The sequence below is a fragment of the Nycticebus coucang genome, chromosome 9 (assembly GCF_027406575.1).
Source record: "Nycticebus coucang isolate mNycCou1 chromosome 9, mNycCou1.pri, whole genome shotgun sequence".
NCBI lineage: Eukaryota > Metazoa > Chordata > Mammalia > Primates > Lorisidae > Nycticebus > Nycticebus coucang.
Window position 1 is genome coordinate 45,496,373 of NC_069788.1, and position 27,152 is coordinate 45,523,524.

A 27,152-nucleotide genomic window follows, 5' to 3' on the forward strand; every position below is an offset into this window, starting at 1 on the left:
CAATTGAAGCAGCTTCAAAAATACACTACTGGGACCTGATCAAACTAAAAAGCTTCTGCACAGCCAAGAACACAGTAAGTAAAGCAAGCAAACAGCCCTCAGAATGGGAGAAGATATTTGCAGGTTATGTCTCCGACAAAGGTTTAATAACCAGAATCCACAGAGAACTCAAATGTGTAACTAAGAAAAGAACAAGTGATCCCATCGCAGGCTGAGCAAGGAACTTGAAGAGAAACTTCTCTGAAGAACAGAGGTGCACGGCCTACAGACATATGAACAAATGCTCATCATCCTTAATCATCAGAGAAATGCAAACCAAAACTACTTTGAGATATCATCTAACTCCAGTAAGATTAGCCCATATCACAAAATCCCAAGACCAAAGATGTTGGCGTGGATGTGGAGAAAAGGGAACACTTCTACACTGCTGGTGGGAATGCAAATTAATACATTCCTTTTGGAAAGATGTTTGGAGAACACTTAGAGATCTAAAAATAGATCTGCCATTCAATCCTATAATTCCTCTACTAGGTATATATGCAGAAGACCAAAAATCACATTATAACAAAGAAATTTGTACCAGAATGTTTATTGCAGCCCAATTCATAATTGCTAAGTCATAGAAAAAGCCCAAGTGCCCATCAATCCATGAATGGATTAATAAATTGTGGTGTATGTACACCATGGAATATTATGCAGCCTTAAAGAAAGATGGAGACTTTACCTCTTTCATGTTTACATGGATGGAGCTGGAACATATTCTTCTTAGTAAAGTTATCTCAAGAATGGAAGAAAAAGTATCCAATGTACTCAGCCCTACTATGAAACTAATGTATGGCTTTCATATGAAAGCTATAACCCAGTTACAACCTAAGAATATGGGAAAGGAGAGAGGGAGTAAAGGGAGGGGGGAGGATGGGCGGAGGGAGGGTGATTGGTGGGATTACACCTGCTGTGCATCTTACAAGGGTACATGTGAAACTTAGTAAATGTAGAATATAAATGTCTTAACACAATAACTAAACAAATGCCAGGAAGGCTATGTTAACCAGTGTGATGAAAATATGTCAAACAGGGTGGCGCCTGTGGCTCAAGGAGTAGGGCGCTGGTCCCATATGCCGGAGGTGGTGGGTTCAAACCCAGCCCCGGCCAAAAATAAAAAACCACCAAAAAAAAAAGAAAAAGAAAATATGTCAAACGGTCTATAAAACCAGTGTATGGTGCCCCATGATTGCATTACTGTACACAGCTATGATTTAATTAAAAAAATATGTCATGGTGTAAGGTCTTTTAATTTAAGCCTCCAGGGCGCTGAATGAATGAAGGTGGACCCTTTCTGGGGGCTGTGCACACTTTCCAGAGACAACCGCAATCTAAGCCTCAGTCTCCTTGCACATAAATAGGCAACAGTATGTTTACCTGAGAGGGCTTTTGTGAAGGAAGAATGAAAAAGTGTGAAAGGTCTGGCACAGAGCCTAGACACAGTAGGTGCTCAGTAAAGATTGGTTGTTATTCTCCCTCTTCCTCCATACCTGCATATCTTCACAAGGGTTCCGGAGTAAAGAAGGAAAAGGAGGGAAGGAGAAACAGGGTTGAACCGAGTAAAAGGGGTGTTGGAGCGCCCTCTGCTGGCCAATAGTGGTCAAAAGCTGAGTGAGAAACTTAGTAAGTCCTCCAGGACCCAGGGCGCGGGTGGAGTGGGGGCAAGGGGGTGGGTGGGTAGCAGAGGACTGAGCTGTCCCGTTCCTCTTCCTGAGGTCCCCGTTTCTTTGGGAGGAGGGAGCAGCTTCTGTCACTGTGGGGAAGGGTATCAGTAGCCATCTGTGCAAATCTGGTACATCAGCCCCCCATCCTCACACCCTTGCACTGTGAGGGTCTTCTGGCTGCCAACACTTGTGGCAGGGGTCCCTAGGAGGAGGCTCAGCACAGGCCTGGAGTGTGGAGAGACCAAGTCAGCTGATATCAAGCCTGTGATTCCCCTCTCCAGCCTTGACAGACCCCGCCCCCTCTCAAGTAGCTGCTCAGCAGACAATTTTCTTCACGATTATAGACTGGGTCACCTTCAGCCTCTCACGCGCTCCTCCGGGTGGCCCACCAGGGAGAGATTTCCATTTCCTCTTGACAGTTACTTTTCAGAGAGGGTAAGAGTCTTGGCCGAGGCCAGGCTTTGAGGTTGCCTCAGACCCAGGGCTCCAAGTCCCCGTGTTCTTTATGTTGCCTCTCACAGGATGGCAGTAATTTGGTTCCTTGTTACCTGGTGCTTGAGTTGCCCTGCAGCACCTGTGACAAGAGGCCATGCGGTGAGGCTGGTCTTTCAGCACATACTTTGGGTGGCAGGGAGCTCACTGCTCATGAGGCAGCCAGCCCTACTGTGTCCAGCTGCTTCAGACTCCTGGTCTTGGATTCAACATCTGGAAAACTTGGCTTTCTCTGTGGTTTCTCTCACTGGGCCAAGTTCTCCTCCTTGAGCTGTGGAATGCAACTATTCAACCTGCCACCTGGGGATATTCGAAGATATTTGTTGGGGCTTCCTGAGTCTTTCCCCATCAGAGCCCCAATCCTGCTCCTTCCTCTATGTGTCCAACATCAATCAACTTTGGCATCATTGGCTTAGCCCCACACTTTCTAGACTGGGGTCCATCCTGAGTCTGCCCTGTTTCACCCTAAGTTGGGTGGATTCTTCCCCTGTTGTCTCTGTAATCTCTTCCTTCACCCCTGCTCCTGTGCCTGTGCTCATTGTGACTTAGCCTTTTGGATCACCCCACAGCCTCCTGATGGGCCTCCCTGCCTCTAGCTTTGGCCCCTTGGAGCCATTCTCTACCCTGCCTCCCAGATGATTTTCCTTAAAAGTCTTGTCACCAGCTCCATTACCTTGTGGTAAGTCCCAGCTCCTTAACATGACAAAGGGGACCCTCTGCCACTGCCCATCCTGGCCTTCAGCCTTGGTGAGCTATTCTTCTTAGCTGCAGGATTTGGGCTTTTGGCCTCTTTGCTTCACAAATGTGTGAGGACTTGGGATGGAAGAATCAAGAGACCAGAGGGAGACAGAGGGGACCATGATTAGAGGTGGGGAGGGACACGGCCGGGCCTTGGGAAGCAAGCTCATTTTTCCCTCCATCCTGTGTATGGGCAGATTTTCCTTCCCTGTCAGGTCACAGGGCACTGAACACCCCAGCTTATGAATTACAGTACAGGCTCAGGAACACTGAGAGAGTCAGTCTGCCTCTTTCTCTCATCCAAGTTTCTGAGAGAGAACAGCAGGCTGATTTGAGATCATTGCTATATGGAGTGGAGCAGGCGAGAAAACCCAGGAGTGCCCACTACTGCAGAACAGACTGAGGTCTCGATGGCCCAGCCCCTAATGCCCACCCGGGCAACTCCCTTCATCCCTGTCATGCGGCTTCCCTGACTTCACCTGGGTCTGAGCCTTGTGCTTCTTGGGGTTCCTAGGTTATTCTGGGGTCACCGTGTGTAGTGAACAGTGTCTGTTCAGAATCCTCCCTCTCTTAGCTCTTCCTCCCCCATAACATACATAGTAGCTACTTTCTGGCCAGGTTGACTGGTTTGGGATAAGAGAATAAATTCCCTCCATATAGATTCTTTTGAAATTGGTATTCCAAAAGTAATGTTCAATATCTTTCTCAGGTGGAATGCATCAAGAATTAAAACTCAGAAGCTCTTGGAGGCCATGTGTATAAGACATCTGTGGTTTCTTTGCTCATCTTCAAGTGATGTTTCCTGCTTTTCTTTTGAGAAGTGCCCCTCATCCCATCCCTCGTGTGATAGGACTGACAGAGACAGGGGTGTGCCCATCAACTGTACTGGGCCAATCAGATTCTCCTTGGGAGTTTGGAACCTGTGCAAAAATACACAGTGAGATAAGGTGATTGGGGCTCAGCTATCTTGCAATTTCTAAAGTTGTAATGTTGAAAGAGTAGTGCAATGAACATTCTTATTCACTTAGATTCACCATAATATTTGCTAAAATACACACACTCAAACTTTTTTCCTTAATTGTTTGTAACACTTCATCCCTAAGTCCTTCAACAAATTCTCCTGAGAATAAGGACATCCTCTTCCATAACCATAATACCACTATCACATTATCCAATTACCTATTGTTGCATAATGAATCATCTCAAAACTAACTTAATGGTGGTTGGGTATGGTGGCTCATGCCTGTAATCCTAGCACTCTGGGAGACTAAGGAGGTGGAATGCTTGAGCTCACGAATTTGAGACCAGCCTGAGCAAAAGTGAGACCCTGTCTCTACTAAAAATAGAAAAACTGAGGGAAGAGGATCATTTGAGCCCAAGAGTTTGAGGTTGCTATGAGCTATGACGCCATAGCACTCTACCCAGGGTGACAGCTAAAAAAAAAAAAACCAAAGTAAAACTTAGTGGCTACAAACAACAATTATATTTTGGGCTGGATGAGATGGCTCACAACTGTAATCCTAGCACTTGGGGAGGCTGAGGCGGGTGGATTGCCCTGAGCTCACAGGTTCTGGACCAGCCTGAGCAAGAGGGAGACCCTGTCTCCAAAAATAGCTGGGCATTGTGGCGAGTGCCTGTAGTCCTAGCTACCAGGGAGGATGAAGCAAGAGAATTGCTTGAGGCCAAGAGTTTGAGGTTGCTGTGAGCTATGATGCCATGGCATTCTGCTGAGGGTGACAAAGTGAAACTCTCTCTATCTCAAAAATAAATAAATAAAACAGAAAACAATTCTATTTTGATTCTAGAACTGACTGGGTTCAGCTGGGTGGCTCTTGCTGATGGTCTCTCTGATGGTTGTAGTGCAATTGTGGCAGAGGTTAGAGCCATCTCAAAGTTTCCTTCATTCACATGTCTGGTTGTTGACACTGCCTGCTGACCGGACCTCAGCTGGGGGTGTTGGCTAGAACACCTATGAGTTGCCTTTCATGTGGCCTGGACTTCCTCACAGCATGGTAGCTAGGTTCCAAGAGTTAAACTCTCAATAGGCAGAAAGCAGAAGATGCTGGGTTCTGTAGGCCTGTCCCCAAACTCTGGCACAGCTTCTTTTTTTTTTTTTTATGGGGGTCTCACTTTGTTGCTCTCTGTAGAATGTCGTGGCGTCACAGCTCACAGCAACCTCAAACTCTTGGGCTCAAGTGAGTCTCTTGCCTCAGCCTCCCTAGTAGCTGGGACTAGGCCCTCCACAATGCCTGGCTATTACCTTTTTTTTTATTTAGCTGGTTGGTGCATGTGGCCAGTGCCCTAACCACTGAGCTATGGGGGCTGAGCTCTGTCCTATTTTATCAGTTAAGCAGTCACAGAGCCCATATTCAGGGACATAGCCCTATCTCTTGATTGGAGGAGTTCAAAGAATTTGGAGGCTATGTTTTAAAACTGCTACACACAGGTGCTCCCTTCCGCAGAACATATACTAAAATTGGAAGATACAGAGAAGATTAGCATGGCCCCTGCGCAAGGATAACGCAAATTCGTGAAGCGTTCCATATTTTTGGGCGGCGCCTGTGGCTCAGTGGGTAGGGCGCGGGCCCCACATACTGAGGGTGGTGGGTTCAAGCCCAGCCCCTGTCAAACCACAACAAAAAAATAGCCGGGTGTTGTGGCGGACGCCTGTAGTCCCAGCTACTTGGGAGGCTGAGGCAGGAGAATCACCTAAGCCCAGGAGTTGGAGGTTGCTGTGAGCTGGTGTGACGTCATGGCACTCTACCGAGGGCCATAAAGTGAGACTCTGTCTCTACAAAAAAAAAAAAAAAACTGCTACACACAGGCTGGGCTTGGTGGCTCATACCAGTAATTCTAGCACTCTGGAAGGCTGAGGCGGGTGGATTGCCCTGAGCTCACAGGCTCGAGACCAGCCTGAGGCAGAGTGAGGCCCCATCTCTAAAAACAGCCAGGCCTTGTGGTGGGCACCTGTAGTCCCAGCTGCTCAGAAAGTTGAGGCAAGAGTATCACTTGAACCCAAGAGTTTGAGGTTGTTGTGAGCTATGACGCCATGGCACTCTCCGAGGGTGACAAAGTAAGACTGTGTCTCAAACAAAAACAAAAACAAAAGAAAACCCCACACTCCATAAATTTAATGTTGATAAAATATTAAGTAAAACATAGTCCATATTTAAATTTGCCCCAATAATGTCCTTTATAACTATTCCTTTAATTTTTTATTTTTTTTAAAGAGATGGGGTCTCATTATGTTGCTCAATCTGGAGTGCTGTGGCTACTCACAGGTGTGATCATAGCTCACTGCAGCCTCAAATTCCTGGGCTCACGTAATCCTCTTATCTTGGCCTTCCAAGTGGCTGGGATTGTAGGCATGCACTGCCATTGCACCTGGCTCTTTCATAACTATTTCTTAAAATCTAGTATCCAGTCAAGGACTTGTGATACATTTAGTTATAAATCTTTAGTATTCTAGAATACTCCCCATGTATTTTGTCTTTCATGACATTGTCATTTTTTAAGACTCCAGTTATCTTGCAGAATATCCTATGACCTATATTTATCTGATGCTGGGGTGGCATGAATGTAGTCCCAGCCATTCAGGAGGCTTAGGCAGGGGGATCCTTTAAGCCTAGGAGTTTGAGGCCAACCTGGGCAACATAGTGAGACCCTATATATATTTGTCTGATAGTTTCTTCATGATTAGAGTCAGATTAAAATATTCTTGGGGCCGAGTGTGGTGGCTAATGCCTGTAATCCTAGTACTTTGGGAGGCTAGGTGAGAGGATCACTTGAGGCCAGGAGTTCCAGACTACCTTGAGCAGAGGGAAACCCCATCTCTACAAAACATAGACAAATTAGTCGGGTGGGTGGAGGCATCGTGGCTCAGTGGGTAGGGCGCCAGCCACATACACTGAGGCTGGGGGGTTCAAACCCAGCCCAGGCCAGCTAAAGCAACAATGACATTTGCAACAACAACCAAAAAATAGCCGGGCATTGTAGTGGGCGCCTGTAGTCCCAGCTACCTGGGAGGCTGAGGCAAGAGAATCACATAAGCCCAGGAGTTTGAGGTTGCCGTGAGCTGTGACGCCATCCCAACTCTATCCAGGGCAAAAGCTTGAGACTCCATCTCAAACAAAAAAAAAAAAATTAGTCGGGTGTGGTGTTGAGTGCCTGTACTTCTAGCTACTCGAGAGTCTGAGGTAGGAGGATTCTTGAGCTCAGGAATTTGATGTTGCAGTGAGCTCTGATGATGTCGCTGCATGCCAGCCTGGGCAATAGAATAAGACAAAACAAAACAGAAATGAAAATGAAAAACAAAATAGTTTTAGTTGAGCACTGTGACTTACCTACTTGGGTGGTTGAAGTGGGAGGATTGCTTCAGGGCAAAAGTTCGAGACCAGACTGGGCAACATTCTGTGTCTAAAAAAATGAAAACATTAGGTATAGCGACGTTCATCTGTAGTCCCAGCTACAAGAAAACATTTTTGGCAAGAATACTGCCTAGGTGGTTTTATATTCTTCTGCAGCACATATGGGTTCACATGATGCCAATTTGTACTTTCATTGGTGATGCTGAGTTAGGTTACTTGGTTAAGGTGGAGTCCACCAGATTTTCCATGGTAAAGGTACTTTTCCCCGAAGTTGACTATTCCTGGTCGATTTTTCTAAGTCCTTGATGGGTCCTTTCAGTATGTAGATTCATGTTGTTTGTTTCTAGAAAGTTTCTTCTTTGGGGGTGGTGGTATACTTTTGTATATTAGTTTTTTCTTTCTTTCTTTTTTAAAAATTTTCTCTATACATCTACCTGTGTTTATTTGGTTTCCACTTTTTGCCTTCACAAAATTAAAAAGGCTTAAAATTTAATAACAATAACCATGTTTAAGGACTAGAAACAAAAATCTTGTAAAGAACAAATGAAAATAAATACATTCAGAAAAGAAATCAGACGATTGCTGCAACAAAATATTGAGCAATAATAATAATAATAATAATAATGCAAAAAAAGTAACATTCACCGTGTCAGATAAGAGTACGTCTATCATAGAATGCTTTGACTCTGAGGTTCCGTATGGAGTCATCAGTTAACTTCTTATTTTTTTCAAAGTCTCAAAAAAATAGACAACTAATATTTATAAATAAAAATAAAAATAAATATAAATAAAAATAAAAGATAATTTCAAAAAACAGATCATGCCAGATCTTATAGACATTCTATAAGATTCATTCTACTTCATCTGGATACACCTAGTGTTAATATTTTAATAGATTTATATTATCTTAATATAATATTAGTATTTATATTAATTTTCTATTAATATTTTGTTCTTCAGGCACGCCAATTATGTGTACGTTGGATCAAATTTGCATATTTTCCTTACCTATCTCTTTCTGACACTTTAAGAAACATTTTTATTGATTTCATTTTCTTCGCTTGACTTTTTTTGAGACAGAGTTTCACTATGTCACCCTGGGTAGAATGCCATGGCATCACAGCTCACAGCAACCTCAAACTCTTGGGCTTACGCCATTCTCTTGCTTCAGCCTCTCAAGTAGCTGGGATTATGGGCACCTGCCACAAAACCCAGCTATTTTGTTGTTGTTGTTGTAGTTATCATTGTTGTTTGGCAGGCCTGGACTGGGTTCAAACCCACCAGCCCTGGTGTATGTGACCAGCGCCCTAGCTGCTGAGCTACAGGCACCGAGTCTCTCTTGGCTCTTTTTATTCCTTTCATCAATGTGTCATTTTATTTTCAGTTGAATTTAAATTCCTTGAGTATTTTATAATTTAATTTTCATTTTTGAGATGATTTTGACTTTAATTTCTTTCCTGATTTTTGTTAACTTTTATTTCTGCACCCCTCCCCTCTTTTTTGTCTATCTCTGTTTGTTCAACCTTTTTTTTAAAGAAACAGGGCTCCACTATATTGCCCAGGTTGGTCTTGAACTCCTGGTCTTAAGAGATCCTCCCATATCAGCCTCCCAGAGTAGCGGAGCTACAGGCTCAAGCCACTGCACCCAGCTTAGTGTTTTTATTTTTATTTATTTTTTTATTTTTTGAGACAGAGTCTCAGTTGGTCACTGTTGGTAGAGTGCCCTTGCGTCACAGCTCACAGCAACCTCAAACTCTTGGGCTCATGTGATTCTTTATTTTTTTATTTTTATTCTTTTTTGAGACAGAGCCTCAAGCTGTCACCCTGGGTAGAGTGCCTTGACATCACAGCTCACAGCAACCTCCAACTCCTAGGCTTGAGTGATTCTCCTGCCTCCACCTCCCAAGTAGCTGGGACTACAGGCACCTGCTACAACGCCTGGCTATTTTTTGGTTGCAGCCGTCTTTGTTGTTTGGTGGGCCCAGCCTGGATTTGAACCAGCCAGCTCAGGTGCATGTGGCTGGCGCCTTAGCTGCTTGAGCCACAGGTGCCAAGCCTCTTCTTTTTTTTTTTTTGAGACAGAGTCTCACTATGCTGTCCTCAGTAGAGTGCCATGGTGTCACACCTCACAGCAGCCTCCAACTCTTGGGCTCAAGTGATTCTCCTGCCTCAGCCTCCCAAGTAGCTGGGACCACAGGCAACCACCACAACGCCTATTTTTTTGTTGCAGTTGTCATTGTTGTTTAGCTAGTCTGGGCAGGGTTTGAACACCCTTGGTATGTAGCTGGCACTGTAACCACTGTGCCTAAAAAGTAGAGTCATGAACCATCATGCTTGGCCAAGATCACCCTTTTCTAAAGACCACTGTGCTATGGGCGCTGAGCCTAGCGATTCTGTTGCCTCAGTCTCCCAAGTAGCTGGCACTACAGACACCTGCCACAACGCCCGGCTATTTTTTAGAGATGGGGTTCTCCTCTGGCTCAGGCTGGTCTTGAACCTGTGAGCTCAGGCAATCCGCTCACCTTGGCCTCCCAAGTGCTGGGATTACAGGAGCCACTGTGCCTGGCTATTTTTTTTTTTTTTGTTAGTATTTAAAATTTTTAAATCTGCAAATGCCATTCAGGTTGGAGTATTATGGTATGGTTTTCTTTTTTCTTTTTTTTTTTTTTTTGGTAGAAACAGAGTCTCACTTTACTGCCCTCGGTAGAGTGCCATGACATCACATGACTCACAGCAACCTTCAACTCCTGGGCTTAGGCGATTCCCTTGCCTCAGCCTCCTAAGTAGCTGGGACTACAGGCGCCCGCCACAATACCCAGCTATTTTTTTGTTGCACTTTGGCTGGGGCTGGGTTTGAACCCCCCACCCTCAGTATATGGGGCCAGCGCCGTACTCACTGAGCCCCGGGTGCTGCCCCTATGGTATGGTTTTCTTCTACTGGTATTTTTCTGGAGAGAATTCTTTTTCTCTCTCTCTCTCTCTTTCTTTCTTTGTTTCATTTTTCTTTCTTTCTTTCTTAGTTTTTGAACCCGCCACCTCCGGTATATGAGGCTGGCGCCCTACTCCTTTGAACCACAGGCGCCGCCCTAGATGGAATTTTCTTCAGCTGAAATGTTTTAATTCACATTTTCTATTTTTTCTCTTATACTAGATTAGTATGGGTGTTTGCTTTTTTCAGTTCATATGAAATATTTTTTTTTTGCAGTTTTTGGCTGGAGCTGGGTTTGAACCCACCACCTCCAGCATATAGGGCCAGTGCCCTACTCCTTTGAGCCAGAGGCACCTCCCGAAATATCTTTTTTTTTTTTTAATTCTTTTTTAGGGACAGAGTCTCACTTTGTCGCCTTTAGTAGAGTGCTGTGGCATCATAGCTCACTGCAACCTTAAACTTCTAGGTTCAAGTGATCCTCCTATCTCAGCCTCCCAAGTACTGGGACTACAGGTATGCACCATCATGCCTAGCTATTTTTTCTAGAGATGGAGTCTTGTTCTCGCTCAGGCTGGTCTTGAACTCGTGGTCTTAAGCAATCCTTTTCTCACCTTGGCCTCTCAGAGTGCTAGGTTTAGAGTCATGAACCACCATCCTTGGCCAAGATCACCCTTTTCTAAAGACATTAAAAAAATTAAAGGCCGGGGTGGTGCCTGTGGCTCAAAGGAGTAGGGCGCCGGCCCCATATACCGGAGGTGGCAGGTTCAAACCCGGCCCTGGCCAAAAACTGCAAAAAAAAAAAAATTAAAGGCCAGGTGCTGTGGCTCATACCTGCAATCCCACTACTTGGGAGGCTGAGGCAGGTGGATTGCCTGAGTTCACGAGTTTGAGACCAGCCTGAGCAAGAGTGAGACCTTGTGTCTAAAAAGTAGCCGGGTATTATAGTGGGTGCCTGCAATCCCAGTTACTTGGGAGGCTGAGGTAAAAGGATCACTCGAACTGAAGAGTTTGAGGTTGCTGTGAGCTATGATGCCATGACACTTACCCAGGGTGACCAAGTGAGACTCTGTCTCAAAAAAAAAAAAAAAAATTAATGACTTTTTTGGTGGGCATAGGGTTGATAGTTTGATTTTGTGAATTATTCTCGTTTCTGTAAAACTTTTAACTTCCATGCTATTCCCTTCTCTCCAAGGGACAACTTCCACTTCCATGTCACCCCCTTTCCCTCTATTCCTCAGCCCTTTGAAGACTGCTAGTTTAGTCCTGCAAATTCTCAATTCCCCCAGAAGTCAATGCTCTGATCCACTGAGTATCAATCCTTTCTTGGTATTTCCTCACTCAGGGAAAGATTCTCTCTCTCTCTCTGGGTAATTTGAATTGTGTCCCCACCCAAGCCCTGTTGTCCTGTCCTCTTTTTTGTAGAGGTAGGATCTCACTATGTTGCCCAGGCTTGAGCTCCTTGGTCTTGAACCCCTGGCCATAAGCAATCCTCCTGCCTCAGCCTCCCAAAGTGCTGGGATTACAGGTGTGAGCCCCTATGCCCAGCCACCTCTCTTCTTTTGCACGGAGTTTACACTGGACCCTCTTCTCAATGAAGTCTAGCTGGATGCAGTGGTTCATGCCTGTAATTCTAGCACTCTGGGAGGCCAAGACTGGAGGATCATGTGAGCTCAGGATTTTGAGACCAGCCTGAACAAGAGGGAGACCCCATATCTAAAAATAGCTGGGCATTGTGGAGGGTGCCTGTAGTCCCAGCTTCTTGGGAGACAGAGGCAAGAGGATCACCTGAGTCCAAGGGTTTGGGGTTGCTGTGAGCTATGATGCCATGATGCTCTACTGAGGTCAACAAAGTGAGACTCTGTCTCCCCCCACCAAAAAAAGTATAGAACGTGTTCTGTCATTTTAGTCGTTCATGTCTGCTTAGTTGTAGAGGAAGTTTGTAATACCCATCTACTGGTTATGCTAAAGGCAAGCGGCATGAGTGGCTATATTTGCTATCCTTATTGTTCTGCATGGCTTTTGGAGGCTACATGGAGAAGTTTGGATTTTGGCAGCTGCCATTATCCTAAGGGAATCTGGAAGCCATCTTGGGTCCTCTTAGTGAACTGGCAGTGACTGTCAGCAAGTTATACATGATTTGTCAAATCAGTTCCTGTTATTTCATTTTATAATTTTTATAGTTTTTACTTAAATTGGCCAGAGGCATCCTGTTGCTTGCAACTGAAGAATATTAGCTGTAACATCATGTTTTTTTGCTGCTTGGATGGAACTGGATTGTAGGGCAAGGCAGATGTGAGCTAGAGAGAGAGATGGGGGAGGTTTGGAGTCCTTGTTTCAAGTCACTGTGGGCCCTGGGGCATTTCTGGAGATTGGCCAGCTTAAGAATTCCACATATTTATTGAAAAACAGCACACTGTCCCAGAGTGAACACAGCCATGTCATCAGCATCCAGAGGACAGAACATATGAACCCCAGAGACCTCTTCCAGGCCCTTTTGGGGTTTCCCCCCACCAAAGGTAAAGAGTGCTCTGACTTCTCTCACTAAAGGCCAGTTTTGCACGTTTTAATACTTTGTATAAATGGAATCACACAGCGTGGCATGGTATATATACTTGAGTCTGGCTTCTTTGGCTCAATATTACTGCTGTTTAAGTTTCACTTGCGTCATTGTGCAGATTTTGGTAAATATTTTAGAGGTGAAACTGATAGGACTTGGAGGTTTACCCAATGCGACTGGAAAAACCACTTCAGGTCTCAGATTCAATCCTTTCATCTTTAAAATGGGGCCGTTGGTGATAATACCCAGCTGTTGGTGTTGCAGTTTCCACACTGGGTGCCTGAGAAAGTCCTGAAATAGGGCAGAGGCCGGGGGAGCCCTCTCACTCCCTCCGCCTGGGAGTGGTTCCTGGGCACTCACGCACCTCTCTCTGTCCATGTTTCCCTTGCTATTTGCACTTCCAAATTTCGAAATAGCTCTTTTCTTGGAGTGCCTGCCTGCCCTGGTTCTCCACTCTGTCCCCTTGTCCTCAGTGCTTAGGCCCCTGTGAGGACGGGATTATACTATTAGTAAAAATGCTGCAGGAATAATGATGCTTCCTTCAGATGCATCGGGCTTTAGTTGGACAAGACACGGCTCAGGAGCTTGAAACCCAGATCTGTGCTAAGCTCTCCAAACTTCTGTACAGATGTGTCATCCTATATGCTTCTGGGGCCGTGGTGAGGATGAGAGGGGCTCCCTCACGACAAGTCTGTGCCTGTAGTGCCTGGTCCCTTAAGCAGCTGCATTTTGCATCACTTGCGACAGCTGAAACCTGGGTCCTCTTGCACGGAATCTGATTTCATTGGTTTGTGTGCGACTTGGACATGGGGTTTTAAAAAGCTTTCCAGGTAACTAATGTGTAGCAAGGTTGAGAACCACGAGCAAGAAATATGATGTTAACGCTGAGATTTGGAGGGAGAGGCAACTTCCTGCAGCTAGTGCGCCCCACCTTGTTCCCTCACACGCCTCCACATCGCACCCCACCCCGGTACCCGTCCTTCCTCTCACCAAGGAAACCAGGACATCCCTCACCTGCCGCTCCCCGCCCTGGGGTACCCTTGGATTTTGCCGGTGTGCCTGTGTGTGCACCAGAAGGCCCCACCCCCCTCCACCGTCAGAGCAGGTGAGCGCACGAATCCGAGGGGGCGGCTGCCCAGCTGGGAAACAGCCCTGAAATAGACCCCCGCCGCCCCCGCTGCCTCCGCCTGGGATCTGCTCAGGCGAAAAACAACGCTCTCAATCCTGGTGTCTACTCCGGTGCAGCATCCAGGGATGAGGAACCCGGGCCGGGGTCCCGCTTGCATCCGAGCGGATCCGCCCCGGGCCGAGCCGGTGTGTGCAGTGTGGGCGCTCGACCACCGGGCGGCGCTGCTGGTCCGCGATGGGAGCCTGGCTGGTTGGGCGCGAAGGCCCGCCCGGTGGCTCTCTGAAAAGGGAGGTCCTCACGACCCTTCCCAGCCTGAGGTGACCGGGAGGTGAACCAGTGGGCCCTTCATCTCGAGGAGGCCGGGGCAGGAGGTCTGCGCAGGCCAATGCATATCCTGTTCTGCAGACAGAGGCAGAAAGCAAGCTGGGACCTGGGTGCAGGCTCCCCAGCAAGTCCTGTCATCCCGCCCTCCAGCCGCTCCTTTTTGTCCCGCATTTCTTTCGGGATTCCTGAGATCTTAACTGTGTGTGGCAGTGGTGGTCATCATGGTGGCGAGTCTCCTTTGTGGCTCAGATTTTTCCAGGACTGCTGCGTGGGGAGAGCTTGGGGACAGTGTAGCTGTGATCTCAGCCCCAAGACCGTCCATATACCTAACCATTAATCTGTCTGTCCATCGTCTGTTTACCCAACTAACATTTGTTGCCTGCTGACTGTAAAACAGCTGGAACAATGAAATGGGGTGAGGGGACATTATCCCTCCCTGTTGGGAGGAGCCAGACTAGTGAAGAAGAGTTCCCAAAATTCTGGACCAGGGGTCATGCTTGAGCTGGGCCTTGAAGGCTCTTTGGGTGAAGAGAAGATGATTCTGCCATAGAGGTGAGAGGGGGAAAGGAGGGCCCAGGGGCTGGAGCTGGGGCTGGGGCTGAGGGAGCAGCAAGAGAGAGACAGCTGTGTTTCAGGAACTGAGGCCATGATCCAATCTCTCTAGCCATCAGAGCAGCCCTGAGCCGTGAGCTTTATTGTCCCCTGCTTATCTATGAAGAAACTGAGGCTGGAGAGGTCAAGTGGCTGTCCAGTGGTGAGAGTCACAGCCGGGGCTGCATAGGAATATAGCAGGCTCCAGGTGGAGAGACAGCCTAGGCTTTGACACTTACTGTGTATCCCTGGGGACTGCTGATGCCAGAGCCAGCCCATGTTCCCTAGCAGTCCCCAGCACCTCCACATGGTTCTGAGCTTGGTGCTGCTCTCCTGAGAAGTACATGGGGTCTTGCCTGCCCCTGAGGTTCCTCCCACTCTTCTTACCTCCCCACACATACCCCACTCATACCCCACTCATGGGAAAGGGTCTGCTATCAGCCAGGACTTCTGCAGTGTGTGGGAAAAGGTTATTGGAAAGGTGATTGCCTTTGCCAGCAAGCAGGAACACCTGGAGCCAAGCCCAGGCTCCAAGCAGGGGGACCCTCACTGGCTGTGTAACCTTGGGCTCAGCCTCTGTGCCTCAGCTTCCCAGCTGTAGAATGGAATCATTACACTGGTCCCTCCATCACAGACTGTTGAAGAGACTACATGTATTTGCACGGTACTTAGAAGAGCACCTGGTGGGTAACAAGCTCTCCACGTGCTGCCTATTCCTGGCCCCAGCTTGGAGCTGGCTCTCCGGGTCCCAGCGCTGCTGCCTTCCTACCTTGCTCCTGCCTATTCTCCTGCCTTCCATTGTGGGGGCCTCATGCCTCACTCCAGCTGGTTGGAATTCTATTAATATTTCAGTTTGATGAATTAAAGATTCTTTTGTACCCTCCTTCTGATGTCCCAGGAGGGAATTAAAAGCACATTGGATCCAATCAAACACCATTAAAATGCAGCCCACGAGGGTAGGAGCTGGTGTGTGGGCTCTCCTTCTCTAGCACTGCTTTGTCCTCTTTGGGGGGTCTGGGTGATGGGTTGGTAGTTGGTAGGTGGGTACAGGAAGAGTAGGAAGCTGAGGAGGAGGTGGAGGGCAAGGGGTGTTTGCCACTGCTTCAGGTAGCAGAGTCTCCTTTGTGGCTCAGATTTCCCCAGGACTGCTGTGTGGGGACAGCTTGGGGACAGTGTAGCTGTGACCTCAGCCCCAGGGCAAGACCATGACACCTCTTTCCTCCTCTGCTTTGATTGGATTTTTCTGGGTCATCCCTGTCTTCCCTGACTTCCATGGTGGGTGCTAGAGACACCTCAGCTGTAGACCTTGCAGACAGTCTGAGCAGGGTCCATGCTCCTTGTGGCTCTGCCAGTCAGAGGTCCTGGGGCCTGTTCCAGCTGTCTGTCCTGTGGCTGTCTAGGTCCTCCTCTGGAAGGGAGCCAACACTGTCTAAGAGTTTCTTAAGTAGGCCCAAGACTGTGCTGGGCGGACATTGACAGACGGGCCAGCCAGGGCTTCTGGACCCTGCTGTCAATCAACCAGCGAGGCTGTGTGGCTTTTGCCCAGTCCCAAAGGCCGGGAGCCTGATTGGAGAACAAGAGCCACTAAACACAATCTAGGGTCCCAATCATAGGATCCCCTACATTTAAAAAACCTTTCTCCTGTTCTTTCTTTCATCTCCCAAACAGCATCTAGTATCATTGCAATTCACATTTGACAGTTGAGGACATAGAGGCTCAAAGTGAGGGAGGGCACAGGATACATGCTTGCTGGGACAGTGAGTGCTGTGATCCTGGAGGAGCAGGAAAAAGGACTGTGGGATCTGAAGAGGCCGGGGCAGTGCTGCAGGAGGGATGCAACAAAGCAAGGACATTCCCTCTCCAGGGCAGTCTTGCCTCGTGCAGGCCCCCTCTCAGGTCCAGCTGGACTGCATCCCCTCTTGTGCCTGTCACCTGGCTGCTCCTCCTGGAGTCCAGAGCCCTGACACTTAGCTGAAGGAGCAGCTTGGCCATGAGGCCGCAGGCGGGAGGGGCTTTTAAGTGTTAATTATATTTTGACATCTCGGCTTGTGACATCCATCCTAATGACATTTGGCTCTTGGTTGACAGCCCCCAGACATGAGAAGAGAGAGAGATGGTAAGTCATTTTAAATTGCAGAGAGGCGGGTGGCGCCTGTGGCTCAAAGGAGTAGGGCACCGGCCCCATATGCCAGAGGTGGCAGGTTCATACCCAGCCCCGGCCAGAAACTGCAAAAAAAAGAAAGAAAAAAAAATTGCAGAGAGGCAAAGAGGCTGGAAAATCCTGATTCTTAAGAAAAAAGAGAGAGGGAGAGAGGGGGGAGAGGAAAAGAGGAGAAAGTAGAAATCAAGGAGAAGCATCTTTTCTAGGTGGGTCATTCATTTCACAATTGAACATTTATTGAGCACCTACTGTATACTCGGCACAGTCTCAGATGCATGGAGGTGTCCAGGTGTTTTATCTGTCTGTCTAGGTTTCTCAGCTCTTCTAAATCCTACTCATCTTTCAGGGTCTAAGTCAAGTCTTACCTCTTCTGGAGGCTTCCCCTGACTTCCTGGCCTCAGCCACCCCTCCCAGGAGGGGCAGGAAGGGCTCAGTCAGGACCTGTGCTGAGTGACTGCTCCACTACTTCCTATCTGTCCTCTTTTCTTTCTTCTCCTGGAAGGAAGTGCTTCCTCTCTTCTGCCCATCACAGGAGAAATTTCCTTCTGGCTTCTCTTGACTCCTGCCTCATTTTTCCTTTCTCGTATCTCCTCCCTTTTCAACCCTGTAGGTGGAGAAACTGAGGCTGAGGAAGTGAAGGGGAAGCATTGTCTTTCAGGAACTTTGGAACAAATGTGGAAGAAGCTGAAGTTGATCTTGGACCACTTCTCTCCCTCCACTCACTCTACCCGCAGCTTCTTCTCTGCCCACCCCCCACCTACTTGGTAAGCATCTCTCCTCCCCAGCTGTCTTGACCTCCATGCAAGTGGGAAGAGACAGAGGCCCCAGCCCAGCCTCTAGCTCCCTGTCCTTCACCCCCATTCCTTTGTTGTTGTTGTTGTTAGAGACAGGATCTTGCTATGTTGCCCAGGCTAGCCTCCAACTCCTGTGCTCAAGCAATCCTCCTGCCTCAGCCTCCCTGGTTGCTTAGACTGTAGGCACAAACCCCCATTCCTGTGGGGTGCTCCTACAGCAGGTGTTAAGGCCCCTCTAGTATGCTGGTGCCAAATGTACTCTCTCCTAAATCCTTATTAACTGGTCCTATTTTTGTATCTGGTGCTGGGTGAATGGGTTTATCAGAGCTGTGTTCTGCTAAAGATTCCTCTCTTCCTGTTCTTAGCTGGTATAGCCCCAGCCAGCCTCTTCTCTTTCAGACTGCCAGGGCAGGAAGAGGGTGTAGATACAAGTGTGCTGTGTACCCTGTAAAGCTCCTGGTCCAAATGGGATGATTATAGGTGCACAGACCCTTATCAGACACACTTAGGGCCAGGCCTTTTGGAGTTTAGAAAGATATGGCACAAATACCACATATTATAGGATGCAAATATCCCTAGGAGGCCTGGTGCACTATCCTGAAAACAAATACTCTCCCAGGCATTCCTGCAGTGAGACAGAAAGAATCTCCCACCAAAGGAGCTAGATAGCAACAGTGAATAGCTTTCACATCAAATTTTATTGCCAGATAAGTTTACTGAAAACTTATGGACAAACTGTGGTTTTCAGTGCCTTTTGGAATCACAGATTTAGCCAACAGATTGCTTCAAGCCAAAAGCTCGAGAAAGTTCCAGAGGGGTAGGAGGATTCCTGGAGGCTAGGTTCATACTGGTCTATAAGGGAAGCACAGGTTCTCAAGTTCCTTGTCTGTTAGCCTTCAGGGGTTTCACTCATCCTATCCTAGCCTGGCCCTGAGCCTGGGCTGGGGGAGTTTCCCAGTGCTTATACCCTTGAGATTTAATGTCTTCTGTGGGGTAAAGGAGAGGGGCTGAGGAACCTGGATGCAGAGTAGGATTGACTTACCCCAGGATATTTAGCCCAAGGCCTCAGCCTTGACCCCAGCCCATAACCCCTCCTCCCTCAGTGCCTGAAGGGTGACTTATGACTCTCTGGGGAGCCTGGAACCATTGCATTCTCTTCCTAGTCAGCTCTTCATCCTGATAATGTCCTGCCAAAGGACAGTTATTGTTTATACAAACTCCCCATCACAGACATTTCCATCTAATGGCCTGGTTTAAGAGAAACCAAAATTGAAACCCCTCAGACATAGAGGCTGAGGTGATGGCTGGGTCAACTTAACACTGGACTATTTGTCAAGTGCGTCAGGTCTGCTAGGTTCTCCTAGGGCCCCTGCACCTTTAAGTTCACTTTGGTTTATTTCAACAAGTCCTAAACTTTAGGATTTTCAAAGACAATTGCTCTGTCCTATTAGGATTCTTTTGAAATGGAGAAGTTGAAGAATCAGTGATTGGGAAAGGGAGAAGTTGTTGTCCCTCCCCAATGAGGCAAGACTAAGAGCTGGAAGAAAGAATCTGATGGAGCAGGAGGGAGTTAGGTCAGATATCAGGAAGAACAGGTCACAGAGGTCTGAAGCACAGGCTCAGGATTCTGTATTATTATTTTCTGTAATACTACCTGCATCTTCCTTGCCTTTCTCAACCCTCCCCCCTGCAACACAGAGATGTGTCTTCTTTTCCCTGGGTAAGCCCTTGCACATGGGGACTGGCACAGGGACAGGTGGTTTAGAATTCTCACTCAGCTTATACCACCATCAGGCCAGCCCCCTTTAAAATTTCAAAATGAGACCCAACCCAGCATCCTTAGGGAGATGAGCCCCTGCGAGCCTGGCCATTGGTCTCACTTATGGGGAAACCTGTGCTCAGAGAGGCTAAGGGGCTGCCGTAGGCCACGTATTTCGTAGCATAGAGGTCTGGGCTTCCTGGCTTCCAGCTAGCTCTGTGTCCTCTTTCCCCCACCCCAGCCCTTCCCAGTTAGATCATGGATCTGAGGGGCAGTTGATTTGCTGAAGAGGGTAGGTGGGAATTCAGGCCTTAGAGCCACTTGTCCAGGCCAGAGTCCTTACTGTGTGACTCCTTTAGGTTACTTCTGATCACTGTCCTCCCACAGTTGCTGTTCCTTAGCTCCTGTGGCAGGGGCAGGGGACACCAATGGAGTGTGTGTATGTGTGTGGGTCTGTGTGTCTCTGTGTTTGTGTATGTGAATGTAGTTTCTGTGTGTGTACATGTGTGTGTCTGTGTATGTGAGAGTCTGTCTTCGTGTGTCTCTGTGTCTGTCTCTGTGGCAAGTCAAGGCAGCCACGACTCAGCAGAAAGGGAGTAAGAGGGAGAAGAGTGTCTGGACAAGCGGGGCCCACAGATTAGGGCCCATGGCTAAGCACCACGGTGTTGTGCAGGTATGGAGGTCTGGGGTAACACAGAATGGTTGTCCAAAAGAGCTAGGCTTTAGTCAGGGAACCTGCAAACTGGACGAGTGCACAAACCCAGCCATCTGCCAGCCAACAGTGTTTCTTTTTTTAACCCCTGAAAAATATAGCCTGCCCAGCCTTCTGCGACACAGCTGGTGGGGGGGTTGGGGCGGGATAATTATGGACAGAGTGAAGGCAACACTCAGGGGCAGGGGATGGGAGAGTGGCTCAGTTAGTTTTGGCTCTCAATAAACCATGGCCCATGTTTTCAGTTTAATTCATTCATTCATTTAACAAAAGTATGTTGATTGCTGTGAGCTATGACACTACAACACCCTACTGAGGGTGACAAAGTGAGACTCTGTCTCAAAAAAAAAAGTATATTGAGGATTATGTTCTGGGTTCTCCCTCTTATGGGCACCTAAATACAGGACTGGGTGCTGTGCAGACATACATTATTCCATTCCCTTTACATGACCACCTTTTTAGTAGTCTAGGCTACTTAAAAGGTGGTACCTCTAGCCCACATGGTACCTCCGAGGGAATCAGAAAAAGGAACACCGCGTTTTGGACAGACAGCCTCAAGGCAGGATGTGTTCCCTGTCAAGACCAAAATAGGCTGAATTCAAGCCCCCCTGCACTCCGTTAACTGGGTGGCCTCTTGTAGTCGGTAATCTGCACTCTATACCTACAGTCCTGCTTTGAGGGCAGTGTCATAATTCTTGTTTTACAGATCAGAAATTGAGGACCTTGGGTACCATGACCCAGGCACCCTCACAGTCTGGTTTAAACCAGACTGTTCCAAGGACATGGCCTCTCCAGGAATAACTTGAGTATCCTGCAAAGCTGGAGCAGTGCACACTTGGCTGGTCAGAGCTGCTGGGCAGCAGGAACTTTCATGGCCTTCGCTTGTATCTCTATAAAATGTGTCATGCTGAGGTCCAAATGGCCACAGGGTGAACTCCTCAAGGGCAGAATCATGTTCAGTCATTTGTGTATTCCTGGGGCTAAGAGTGGAGCAGAATCTTGGTTAGCTGCATTTACAAAAAGAAAGAAAGGAAGAAAGAAAGGAAGGAAGGAAGGAAAGAAGGAAGGGAGGAAGAAAGGAAAGGAAGGAAGAAAGGAAAGGAAGGAAGGGTAGTTGAATGAAAGCAATCTGGGTCCTTCCATCAGCGACTTAAGACTGATCGGGAAAATGAGATAGGTATGGAGGCCATTATATGTGACAGCAGAGAGAATACACAATTTACCAACATTTATTCATTTATCCAACATTTTTTGAGCTCACACTGTGGTTCAAGTGCCAGGCTCTGGATGAATAACGGTCAATACAAAGTGGTTCTGGCCTGCTGTAGTCTGGAGCTCTGAGGTGATGCTGAGCAGATCTTCAGGAAGGGGCAGGCACATTGGATAAGGGACAAGAGGGAGAACATACAAAACAGTAGTCCCTGGTATTCCCAGACCCTCCCAGACATTCTCCTGGCCCATGAGCAGGTTATCTGTGGAAATTAGGGGTTGAGCTGTGAGGGTGGCTGAGTCCCTCCAGGCCTGGGCATAGTTGAGTACAAGGTGGCACTCTGCAGGTCAGCCAGGGAGACCTCTGGCCAGCCTCTCCAGCTCTGCCCCCAGCCACCCCCTCTCCCTAGCTCCTTGACACAGTGCACCCTCCCAGGGACGAGGGCAGTCACACATTATAGCTTTAATTGAAGACACTTCTGCAGTCTGGGGCAAGATGCTCTTGCAATCCTAAGAAGGCTCAGTGGCTCTTAGCTTCCCTCCTGCCTGCCTCTAAGGCTAGGCCTCTCCTGGGATTTTTCAAGCCCGCTCTGGGAAGGAGAGCTGGGCCCATGGCTGGCTGAGGGATTCTTCTTTAGGCTCACTGCAGCCTGCCAACTGGGCCACCTGTTACACTTTGCAAACCAGTGCTGGAGGGAACCAGTTAGGTGTTCCCCTAACTTGGCAGGGTCCTGGGGTGGTAAGGAGCTCAGTGGAAACTGTCCCCTCCCACAGACTGTAAGACCTGGAGCAAGTGAAGTCGCCTCAGTGGGCCTCAGTTTCCTTCCTTGTTATATACTTGAACCAGGAGCAGTGGGGTCTGCAAATGAACATGCCACACGGGGGCATATGCCACACGGGGGCATACGCCACGTGCGTGGGGATATGTGAGAAGCGGCTCTGCGGGAGAGGGTTCTAATGACGCACCGAGGTTGAAGTAGTGAGCCCCTTTTTGGCCCTGTGCTTTTCTGGATGTGTGTCAGGGAGGCTATGTTCCCTGACCCTTGACTTCTGGGGTGAGGAGGGGTCCCCATCATATCCTTGAGGTTGGAGATCCGGCATGCGCGCAGGGAGGAGGGGGAAGAGAGGCGCTTTCGGGAGAGGGCGCGGGTGGGGTAAGGTGCGAGGGCAGCCAGTTGCGGGGAGGGTGTAAAGGGGCGGCGGGGTGCTGTGAAAGCCCTGGCCTTCCGGAGGTGGAGGTGTGGGTTAGGGGGTGGGCGCCCAGGTGCTCGCTCTTTAAAAGGCCAGCGGAAGCGCCGCGCGCTCGGCCCCGCACTTTCAGCGCAAACTTGCGGGGCTGGGCTCTCATCTCCTTGGGTGCGGCAGCAGCTGGGGACTCCAGGGCTGAGCGGCTGCGGCCCCCTCACCCCTTTGCGCTTCTCAGCGCTCCCGCCCCCTTCCGCAGCCTCCCCTCTTCGCGTCTTCCTCGCTCTCCGCGTCTCTTGCTCCCTCTTTCGCTAGCTCTACAGCGCGCTGTCTAGCTCGCTCTCATTTTTTCCCTGCTGCTGTTGCCGCTGCCTCGGTGCCGCCGGGCGTCCGCACCTCGGTAGGCTGCGCTCGCTCGTCGGCTCCCGCTCCGCTTCCTTCCGAGACCGGAGCCTCGGCAGGACTCAGCTCCTCGGAGCCGCCTTTCCAGCTCCCTCCGGCTTGGACGCCAGGCTCCGCGGCAGCAGGAGCAGGGTTTGTCGCCGAGCCCCAGCTCGCTTAATCGCTCTCGCCTGAGCAGCAGTCGAACGCCGTGCGGTTTAGCTGAGGCTCTGGCCGGGCGGCCGCCAGCTCATCCCCGCTGCGTCTGGGACTCCAAGCGGCTCCGCACCGGGCTCGGTCCGCAGCGTCAGCGCCGCCCGCTGCGGCCAGGGCTCTGGGCTTCGCGAGAACCGAGCATCCAGCCGCCGCCTCCCTGCGTCCCCGGGGTGGGCAGGCACGCAGCCGACCCCTCACCGAGGCTTAAACCTTGCTGGCGTGCGGTGAGTTGTGGCTCGAGAGGGACAGGCATAGGGGACCGTGCCCTACGGCCTCCTGAGACGCAGACTGCGGCGGGCATACGGGAGCACTGGGAAGTGGCCTCTGGCGAGCTCCCGCGCTTGGGGTGCCCGGAAGAGGGCCGGAGCCTTAGGTGCCGGAGAGCGCGGGACCCGGACTAGAGGGTCTTCCCTCGGGGCTACTAGGGTCGACCGTCCGGATGTTTGGAGGGAGGTAATGGGGCAGCCGCTTTTTTGCTGGCTGGGGGGGAAAGTAGTGTCTCCGAGTATGGGAGATTCCACCGGATGGAGGGTCGTGCCAGCTTTCAGGTGGGGGCGGCGACATTAGCGGTCTTCCTCCGCGTAGAGGCAAGACAGGCGTGGGCGCGGGGCATTATTTGCACCTCTTCTCCGCCGTCTCCCGGCGGGAGGGCAGCATCAGCCTCGCGCGCCTCGGCTTCTTTCCCAGACACCGCGTCCAGCTCCCGAGCCTTCCTCAGCGCCGCCTTCGCCACCGGCCGGCGCCTGGCAATCGCTTGCCCGCGGCCGCAGCGGGTTGGGGCGGCGCCTCTGGGTCCGGGGTCTCCTTACGTTCCTGAAACTTAAGGGTCAAGTTCTCTCCGGACACTCAGACCATCCCTCCCCCGGACCTTGATGAACCGTGCGGCCGCAGACGAGTGGAGCGGCGCGCGTGTGTGTCTGTACGTGTGTGTACGCGCGCGTGTGCGTGCGTGTGTTGAGGGGGTCCCTGCTCCGGGGTCGGTCTTTCCTGGCGCTCGCAGGTTTAGGCGCCCCTCCCCGCGTGGGGGCGGGGCCGGGGTCCGGGCCAGGAGGTGGAGGCCGCGGCTGCGAGCTGCGCCTCGGCACCGGGGAGGTCTGGGGCTGTTTGAGTTGAGCTGGAGCAGCCGCGGCGGAGGCGGGAAGTCCTGAGACCCAAGTCAACCAGCGCCCCCTGCCCCTCAGCCTTTAGTGACATTGGGCACTTTCAGTCCTTTTAGACGAGGCGCCTTGCTTTTTTCTTTCTCCCATCTCAGCACTGTACCTACCCCTGGCGCGGGAGAAAGCTGGTTTTTCAGGACACCGAGTGAGCCGGGCTTGTCTAGCTGGGGCACCCGAAGCCACGTGTCTACGAGAGTGGTGGCTGCTCGTCTGTCAGTCTGGCAGAAAGCCTGGTGTGATGGGGAGGCTGTGTGTGTGTGTGTGTGTGTGTGTGTTTTCCCAGCATAGTCCCTCCCCTTGTCTGTTCCCAGGTGAAGGTGGGGCTCAGGGCAGGGAGGAAGGCCAGTGCTCCAAGGGTCTCCAGACTGAGCGTCCAATCTCACAGCCTGCTACTCTGCAATGCTCAGCCACATCCCTGGGCCAGCCCTTGCTGCCAGTGAAGAATGTTCTCATTCCCATCTCCCCACTCTCCTAGGATGTGTCCTGGGTTTGCCCCAATTTCCTTTTGATCCAGGTGGGATGCCTGGGCCCACCCAGGAGTGAGATGCTGGGAGGGATGCAGCCTGTCACCACAGCCCATTTCCTCAGAGCCTAGGTAGAGGAAGAGCTTCCTTGAAGAGCTTGTGAAGGCTCAAAGCAGCATCTGCAGAGAGTTCTCACAGAGGAGAGTGGCAGTTGGAGTCCTTATGTTTGTTCCCTGGCCCCCATAAGACCACTTAATCAACATTCTGTCCTGGGAATGGAGGTGGGGCTGGGGCTGGGGCCTTTGAAGATGGTGGCCCTGAGCCTCTGCTTCCATCCGTGAATAGGTAACCACTGCCTTCACATCCCTTTCAACTTTTGTCTTTTAGATGTAAGCTTTTGTCCATCTGCCAACATCTTCACAGCTGTATGGAACAAAAATACCCCAAAAGTTACCCCCCCCCTTGAGGTCTTAGCACTTCATGGTTTTGTGTTTAAGAGACACTCGGAAATATTCTACTAATGATTTTCAGGAGAGATGTTGGAGGAGGACGGGGTGGGGTGCAGCCTGTCACTAAGAACAGGTCCTGGAGCAGGTACATGGGAGGTGGAGGCATGTCAGGAGTTGTGCTGCTTTCTTGGCCTCAGTGGCCTTGTGTAGGCTGCTCATCTTTCCCTTTACCATCTCTCTTCCCTCTGCGTCTGGGTGGCTTCATTCTGTTGGAGGCGTGATGTCTCTGGGAAGGAACATTTCACACAGCAGGCAGGCAATTGCAGGTGTGTGTGTGGGGGGGTGGAGGGCAGTAACCAGTATGCTAGCCAGAAAGGGCAGGGGTCCGGGTCAGGCTCAGAAGGGCTCTGCAGTCCATTTGTTTCCAGAGGGAACCACAGTCCAGCCTCCAGGATGCTTGGCCATACCCGTGCCCCCCACCTCCTGCCGCAAGGGGCCAGCTGGCAGGAAAAGATGGGAGCGGAACCCACAGGCTCCTGAGCTTCATAATTACAGCCGATAGACATGTCCTGTCCCCTAAACAAGTATGGAGCCGGCAGCCCCTAATTACCACCCACCCTAAGACATCTGCCCACCCCTGCTGTCCTCCTCTGCTTGGCCTAGAACCCAACTTTCCAGTGGGCCCTGCTGGCAGCCTAGGAGAAGGCATACAGGAAGCTGGCATCTGGGATCTGGCCCCCAATACCAGGGCTGCTGAAAAGCTGCTGGCTGTCCGGGCCTGCCCCAGGGTAGAGGTTGAGGGGGACTGGCAGTGGGCTTGGACCAGTGGGCACCACCTTCCTATCACTCCCATCTAGCCTGATGTCTCCTGGAAAGAGTGAAGAGGACTTACTTTATTGAGTGTCACTTTTGTCCTAATTAGTAGGGGATTAGCAAAAATTTAGAAGTTTCACTGCTTTTGGCCTTGTAGAGTACAGGCTGCTTTTTCTCCGGTCCTGTGAGCTGTTTCTCCTCTCTGTTTACTGTCTCTGGTCTTCCTCTTCCTGCTGCCTCCCAGTTGAAACTGAGGCTGGTAGCTCCTCCTTCCCAACCAGTTCCCTTCTCCCTGCCAGGCGCCGAGTCACAGGCTCTGGGGCTCCTGCCTTGGTTCTCCACTACTCCCCTCCACCTGGCTTGTCTTGCCTGAGCCTGCTTCTGAAGCAGAGGCGTATAAATGGGACTTGCTTAGAGGAGGTGAAACCTGTGCAGCTAGCCCACCCCCTGCCCTGCCTACCCGCCTCCTAGCCCACAGGCCTGAGAGACTGCTCCTATCTGTTTCTCTTGGCTCCATGGAAAAACAAGCAGTACAAGGACAGTAAAAATCACCCCTTAAATTAAAGCTGATGATTCCCGTCAAAATGTTTTATGATTAATTTCACCATTTAGCAATCTCTTGTCAGCAGTGAGGCATAAATATATATGTATACGTGTATATTAAATGAATAAGGGAACGCAATACATAATGACATTATCTGGACCCCATTCAATTAAGGTAGATATAATCTGCTGTAATTGGAAAATACAAGACCATAATGATAGCCCATGCCATTTTGGGGCCGAGCCATGCTGATTAGCAGGCTGTGTGTGTCTAGTTAAGCCTCTCAGTTTTCCTGAAGCAGGCACTGGCCACTAGTTGACCGAGTCCTAGGAGAGCTCAGTGAGCTGTTCTCATAGTGCTGGTCACCTACATTGGGACCAGGAGGTCTGGGTTCTGCCCAGTCCTCCACACTCAGGCCTCCTGGCCCTCCTTCTATCCCTTAGGATGGCAGAAACTGGCCCTGAAACTGTTTTCT

At 49.9% G+C, this 27,152-nt stretch overlaps 1 protein-coding gene and 1 non-coding gene across 2 annotated transcripts in view; both read left to right on the plus strand.

Annotated features, from left to right (window-relative positions):
- The first annotated feature begins 5,382 nt into the window (after nt 1-5,382).
- LOC128595060 (U6 spliceosomal RNA) lies at nt 5,383-5,486 on the plus strand. Its single transcript, XR_008382749.1, has one exon. It is a non-coding gene; the product is annotated as a U6 spliceosomal RNA (small nuclear RNA).
- A 17,581-nt stretch (nt 5,487-23,067) lies between these two features.
- The window catches only part of GRM4 (glutamate metabotropic receptor 4), a 116,842-nt gene continuing 112,757 nt past the window's right edge, over nt 23,068-27,152 (plus strand). The window contains exon 1 of the mRNA XM_053603090.1: nt 23,068-23,474. The gene's annotated coding sequence lies outside the window, so the exon portion shown is untranslated. The remainder of the gene's footprint in view (nt 23,475-27,152) is intronic.